This window comes from Gossypium hirsutum, chromosome A03, assembly GCF_007990345.1.
Source record: "Gossypium hirsutum isolate 1008001.06 chromosome A03, Gossypium_hirsutum_v2.1, whole genome shotgun sequence".
Lineage (NCBI taxonomy): Eukaryota > Viridiplantae > Streptophyta > Magnoliopsida > Malvales > Malvaceae > Gossypium > Gossypium hirsutum.
In genome coordinates this window covers 51,551,995-51,558,106 of record NC_053426.1, presented here as the reverse complement: position 1 = coordinate 51,558,106, position 6,112 = coordinate 51,551,995, and positions in this window count along the sequence as shown.

Here is a 6,112-nt window from a genome sequence, read left to right as displayed (position 1 = left end):
GGACTCTTGTTCATGAGAGTTTCATGAAAGTATGGTACTGTTGTGATGATGTTTTTATGTTTCAAATGTGAGTTTGATATAGAATGTGGTATTTTGGTGTAAGTGGTGTCGAAGTTGATTGACACACCCCCTTGAGGATCAAGGGTGTGGTTATTGTTGGCTTTTGGGTAAGTGATTACGATTGCTTTGGAACTCTGTTAGTTTCCAATCGAGACATAAGTTAAGTAACTAATTAGTTATCGCATTGTTTGTTATTTAGGCTTAAAAGTGTTCAGAGCGCGGGTTAACTTCAGATTCATAACAGGTGTGTAATCACACAACTTCTATTGTGAAACGGAAAAAGCCGAAAAACTGGTATCATCGATGCCATACGGGCGTGCACTCGTTCGTGTGGTCATCTAAATGTAAAAGCTCGAGCATGTGATTGTGGAGACCACCATGAGCGATTTCGTGGGCTTAGGTCATTTTAGGCCACGTTGGGCCGAAATGGGCCTTGTGGGCCTCACGGGCTCGTGGGCCTACATGGGTAAACCACACAGAATGTGGAGATTATCGAGTCAGCTATGTTGTTTACACGACCAAAACCATTATTTGGGTTATTGGGCCACACGAGGGTGTGGGCCCACATGGGCCGCATTATGGGCTTAGGCCCAATTTCGCTGTTTAAGTTGTTAAGGTTACACGGGTCGTACGAGATGACTGTGGACCTACTGTTGGGTTGGTAAGTACACCTAAACCTTAATTTATGTTATGACTATTATACCCCTATGAGGTAAATGATGAAAATACCCCTATGTGATATGTAAATGTTTGAGCATGCCATCTTTATTGTATGTACATTTATATTATGTTGCATTGCATGGGGCGGGACATGTGATATTGGAGGAAGTGTACTGAAAGGCTATAAGCTTATTACTAGCAGCTCTACTGGAATTACTGTTAGTGTCGCAACCGGTACTAAATCTTGGAGTGTAGGGATGGGTGGGTCGATTTTATCCCCACATGGAGTGTAGGGGATGGATGGGTAGGATCTTTGTATACATTTATGATACTATATTGAAATGGTCTAAGGCCCACACTAATACTGTTACTGTATGGGGCTAAGGCCCACACTAACATTGCGACTGAAATGGGCTTAGGCCCAGACTGTTCAACACTGTATGTTTGACTGTTTGATAAATATGGATTACACACTGATTTTTCACAAACTCACATTTTCTGCCTATCCGTGCAGGTAAACCTTAAGCGGGTTGGTGCTGCGAGGGACCCGGATATGGCCACACCATTGATTATATTTTGGTTTTGAATTTAGTAAAAGTAGTTTATATGGGTAAATTTAATGTAATAAAGCCATTTTAAAGTTTCATTTATTTGGGGATTTATTGAAATTGACTTCTAACTGCTAGCAGTAGGACTCAGGTTTTTAAAAGGCAAATGGTTTTCAACTGCTATGCCACGTAACTGGTTTCAAAAGCTTCTACAACAAAAAATGTTTTAAAGCGTAATATCGTTTTTGTACGAGGCATGTTTTGCTTAACGAATCTGTAATTTAACAAACTAATTAAATAAGATAGCTTTTCATGAAGATCACATACAAGGTTTTAATAAGCAGACTTTCCAATAGAACTTCGTTTTTCAAAATTCATTCTAACGTAACATCACAGATGGGGCCATAACGTCTAGGTCGAGTTTGGGGTGTTACAAATATGCTCGAGTGTGTTACAAAAAAGAAAAGAAAAGAGCATATGTACTAAAGAATAGTTGTACAAGGAGCATGTGTACTCAACTTAAAAAACAGTTGGTGAGTTTGGGGGTATTTATTCTGAAGGTCTGATACAGGTTGAGTCTAGGGTTTTAGGTTAACATTATCTATTTTTTTACCTACCCTTAGCCAAGCCTCGTTACAACCTACTTAATATACCTATTGCTTCAGATTTCTATGTCAACTACACTAATGGAGAAAAATTGCTAAGCTCAACTTATAAATGCATAATTAATCTTAGGGATTGTAACTTAGTCTTAAATGAGGGAATAAAAGTTAAATTGTAAGAATTTAGTATATATTTATTAAGAAAGCATTTAGTTTATTCTTGTTGTCATGATAATAATTGAGAATAATTTGAACAATGTGTATACTTAAGTTCCATAATTTCAAAATTTTTATTCTCGAGCATAATTGCAATAAACTCATAATTGTGGGAAGAAAGGATTTTTGAAAAAAAAATTCAAAAGTTATTTTCTTAAACTTCTTCTGCCATTTCTGCATTAGTTAGGACGAGCAATGAATTAAGTTTGGGGGTGTGGAAGCAATTAAATATATAGACTTTTTTAGCACCTTTTAAGAACTAATTCATGCAGATTCTAAGTAAATTTTAATCAAATTTTATGTTTTTATTATAAAATAATTAAATTAAACTTAATTTAAGAAACACTTTGAATTGTAGTTAGTTTTATACTAAATTTGCATAATTTGGCCAATTTTTTACAGTTTTGCATAAAGGGTGACAAATTAGCTTGGTAGTCACCTTGAGAAGATTGGATTGCTGAAGCATCATTCGAAGAATTTTGCACATGAGAAAGTTTGGTCATTTTTTCAGCCATCAACAGCCCAAATCAATTTCTTGGACCCATTGAAAAATTATTTTTGATTCAACAAACAAGTCATTGTGCATCAACAAAGTAGACATTCAACATAATCGTAATATCTTCTACTCCTATGTCATATTTTACACATTTAATCATCTTTCACGAGTATTTACATATTAATCATATGAATACTTAAGCATATATTTCAGCATATATCAATAACATTTAATCACATTCAATAACTTTTTATGATAATTTGGCTTTTGAGATTATGAACCACAAAGTGGACTCTATCACCACACATTCGATACGCAGATCTCCGTCACACAATAATGACTCAAAGAGTCAAACATGTCCGATAAGTGAAGCATATAGCTAACACTCTCCAACACACAACATATATATATCCCGATTAATGGAGCTTCGCTCACATTCCTTTATCTCTCTGAAACTGTCCCTGGGACTCAATGACCTACATATATCACAACACAAAGGTGAGTACTCACAATTCTATGGTGTGCCAACTATATCCAACGATCTAATAAGGTCACAAGGCCAAAATATCCACATTATTATCACATATTTTACCTACCAATTTTCTGCACAAATTCACTACATATCCATATTATTAGCACAATATAATCTCAGTCATATGGCATGAAAACATATCTACATATTTACTATCACATGGCATGAATAACATACATTCATATTCATTTTCACGACGGTCATCACAAGCTTAAAACATATATCATAGCATCACATACATGTTCATGATTTCACAACTTCACAAATTCACAAGCATACATATATCACATAAAATTATAAGCGTGAGAACACTTACACTCGAAATTTAGAGTAGTGGTTTAGGCTACCTCTAAATTCCCAATTACGTAACAAATTATCTCGGAGAAGTGATCCCAAAACACTCACCAGAAATACACTTTCGCTAAAAAGCTGAAAGCTTAAACAAGCTTTTCTTTGCTTTCGTCTCTACTCGTTGAAAGTCCTATTGACTCTGATGCTTCAACATGATAAACCACACAAATATTCAATCAACAAATAGTCATTAACTTCCCTAAAATAGTTACAAACAATAGTCTAAGTTACGTTCACTTTTAAACAAAACCTTCAACATAGGAAACTTTAAATTCGAATGTCTCAGGCTACACTTAATCTTTTCATATTAAAGGAATTTCGTTCATCTACATAATCATATACGACTAATTCTCAACTTTTAAACTACACAAAACTTCACATTTTAAGGTATCAAAAGTCTTCAACATGTTTTGGCCATTACAACGAAAAATCATTAAAACTCGAGAAATCCTTGACGAAACTTCAAAGTTACTTTATAAAGCTTGTAATTATGTTAAACAAGTTGAAAAACACTTTAAAACTAAGTTTTAATCCACAAATCTGAAATCCACAATTAAAGACCACAATTTTAGCTTTCCCCTACAACATGTGTTTTAATGGCTAAAATTTTGATTTAAAAATCTAGATAACATTTAAAACTAATAGGAAGATAATTGGTTACCTTGAATGCAAGAAAAGCAAACTTTGGTGAAATTCCAAAATATCCACTCTTGAAGAAGAAAATGAAATTAATGAAGTTTTTGGGTGTTTTTTTTTTGTTTCAATGGAGATTTAAAGTTCAAAGGATATTGGAAATCAAGAGTAATTAGGATCTAGAGATCAAAATCAAGTAGAAGAGACTTGGAAGAGTAATAAATTGCACAAGCAAAGGGTACAGCAACTATCATGAAAACAAGGTTGTAGCATGGGGGTTTTTAGGTTCAATTTAAAATTCCTAGCAATTTGCTTCATAAAAACTCTCAATTTTGACTCTTTTACAAATCAGTCCTATTTTCAAAATTAAATATATTTAAAACTTATTTTCAGAAATTGATTTAATTTTCTAAAAACTATAGTCAAAAACATTACCAATACAATTCACAAAATTTCGAACACTCTAAGGCTAAAATTCCTAAAATATCCCTAAAACTCTTAGGCCCTATTTTGGGGTGTTACAAATCTCCCATCTAAAAAGAATTTCATCCTCGAAATTCCCTGCTAACACATCACTTATTTAGTTACAAAATATGTTATTAATACTTTTAATCTAACTATCACACTTATGTTGCGCACTATGATTCTTATTCTTTCTAATTACCTACTACTTTTCTTAATGATCCTATTCACTACCACGAACTTATTCTACAGTAACTTTGTTAACAGTTCTCTCTACTCACTACGACACTCTCGTCTAAGGGACATGTAACCATTTTTCCTAATTTTCTAGTCTCTAACGGGATTCCCTACTTATTAGCTAATTCACTTAAAACTTATGAAGGCATAAAACCTAAATCAATCAATGAGAATAAAAGAAATGATTACAAGGAACGAATACCCTCAATCTAATCTTGATCCTATGGTTCCCTAATAGCATAATCTTGAGCTGGAACTCTAGGTTCAACCTGTGTAGCAACAGCATGAGCTACAATTTGCTGCCCAACTGGTCTCCCATTACCTCTACCGTGACCACGGCCTCTAGCACGTGTAGAAGTAGGTGTCGAACTCTAAGTCTGCGAACCCTCAACTCTATTTGGGCAATCCTTAAGAAAATGTTCTTTTGAACCACACTTAAAACAACCGCCTATCAACTTACGCACTCACCAGAATGCCTACGCTCACAATGCACATAAAGTGACTATATAGAACCACCCGTCAAACAACCATTACTAACCACTATATTATCCTGCTTCTTAGACTCACTTGGTCGAAACTCACGTCGTGCAGCCCTATCATAATCTTGAATATCACATCTTCTCTTAAACAGTCATTCAGATGCACTATTAGAAGCCCTCTTACCTAATTCAGTTATGGCTCAGCCAAAGTCTCTTCAACTGCTTTGCCTTTCTCAACTAACTCATCAAATATCTCTACATTCTATGCTACCAAATAAACTTGAATCTCATGATTAAGTCCAAATCAGAACCCTTTACATCGATCCCTCTCAGAAAGTATCATCTAAGGAGAATGCTAACTGAGCCGCACAAACTCAGCCTCACAATCAGCCACAGACAAATCTCCTTAAACCAAATCCAAAAACTCACGCTTATGAGCCTCTATATACTACTCGCCCATAAACTTTCTCTTAAAAACCTCAAAAAAGTAATTCCAAGTCAATCGATCAAAAAAAGTACCTCTTCTAACAATATTCCACCAACTGTGAGCCTCATCGTCAAGGAAAAATATTTGCCTTTGATTGAATTTGCTTACAATAACAGTTATCATTCCAGTATCAAAATGGTGCCATATGAGGCCCTATATGGTCGCAAATGTAGAATTCCATTGCATTGGACAAAGTTAAGTGAGAAAAAGATACATGGAATTTACTTGATCGGGAAACTGAAGAAAAGGCTAAGATAATCAGAGACAGTTTGGAAGTAGCCTCAGACCGTTAAAATCTTATGCTGATTTAAAGTGGAAAGAGATAGAATTTCAAGTTGGTGATAAAGTA